This window comes from Theobroma umbraticum, unplaced genomic scaffold (assembly GCF_002168275.2).
Source record: "Theobroma umbraticum cultivar Fairchild unplaced genomic scaffold, ASM216827v3 scaffold_30.0, whole genome shotgun sequence".
Lineage (NCBI taxonomy): Eukaryota > Viridiplantae > Streptophyta > Magnoliopsida > Malvales > Malvaceae > Theobroma > Theobroma umbraticum.
In genome coordinates, this window is record NW_018397254.1 from 1,729,604 (window position 1) to 1,731,194 (window position 1,591).

General features: G+C 29.6%; 1 protein-coding gene across 1 annotated transcript in view; it reads right to left on the minus strand.

The window, feature by feature from the left end:
* Positions 1-1,591, minus strand: part of LOC110420550 (heat shock protein 83-like) — a 3,686-nt gene that overhangs the window by 453 nt on the left and 1,642 nt on the right. The window lies entirely within an intron of this gene.

Consider the following 1,591-nt stretch of genomic DNA (forward strand, 5'->3'; position numbering starts at 1 on the left):
GCTATAATATTACCTCTTTAACATAATGTTGTCTTTGGATGATATCAAGAAAACGAAGAACAAGGACACTTTAACGTACAAGAATCTATTAGAGTATCCAAAATGATGTCAGGTAAATAGGGAATGATTCTCTGTTCATCCCAATCTAATATACACTTCAAGTATATTGATTTATTTTGGTCTATATACATACAAAATTATGTGCCGCCTCTCCAGAGGAAAAAACTTACACATGTTAGAGATACAAGTTGGTGAATTATTATACGATTTATGATTAATTGAATTATCAGAGTAGAAAACTCAGGGGCAAGTAGATGGCAATCCGGCTGATGTTGAATAGGTGTAAGGACTTGAACAAGCTCCACTTCCTGAAGGAGGCAGCAGGTTCCCAAAAAAAAAAACAAATAAAAGAGCAAACACTTAATTAATTTTTGATTGAAAAACTGAAAAGAGTCTAATGGCTATTGAGAAAATTTTTTATGATTAAATTTTAAGTTATGTTAACCCAAAATGGGATTTGAATTCATTTCGATGGGTCTTATCAAGGAGAGTTGTTGTAAATCAAACAACCAATTAGATTGTGTGATATTAACCATGCTACGTATTGGTACTCTTCCTATACAAATCAACACTTTCTTTTCTTGTTAATGAAGCAAAAAAAGAAAAAAAACAGAAATTAGTCAAACAAATTAAGTTCATAGACTGATCTGAATCTATATAACTTACAGTAATTATATTCAATATAGGAAAGGAAAACAAGCTTTATGTTGATCCTTCTCATCACTCTAATGGTTTATTTTTATTTATTTCTATTTCCTTTTAATGGAGCAATCTAAAATTAATTATCCACTATAACATATATAAATATATATATATATATATATGGGACTTGGGATTCATGAGTTACGTGATGCAACCGTCACCAAGGACTACAGAAACAGCAATTAATAAAAAAGGAATAATGATAATAAAGAATTAGAAATGAGGTCTTGTCCTTGAAATAGTTGATATGTATTATATATATATATCCCCATAAGTAAGTATGAAGGAAAAATCAAAATTAAGTGATTTCATTTTCATCATGTCTCCAATTGTCCCCTAACTGAATGAGAGCCTTGTATTACAATCATTCCTTCTGTTATAAACTTTGTATTTCCACATCTCTCTGCATTCTTCATAAACGGTCTTTGGACTTTTGTGTAAAGCCCTGATCAGCAGCTTAAACTCCCATCACTAATTAAATAATGTATAGCTGTAAATTTTATGAACTTAATTTCCTTTTTTTTAAAACAACTTTTTTACAATGCTCTTTAATTTCTTGAGGAGTTGCCTTTGTAATCCTTGAATTTGCAGAAATCCCATTTGGGTATTGTACAAGTGATTGAATATTTGCCTATTATTTGAGAAACCAAAATTTTGTTTTGTAGGGAAACCCTAATTACTTCGGGTAATATTTTCAAAAAAATAATTACTTGGGGTCATAAAAGATTAAAAACTACTCCTTAAACAAGTAGAGAAAGTATATGATTCTCTTTGGTAAAAGTTTACTCCCTTCTAAATAGGAAAGAAAACTAAAATTTTTTTTTGAAAA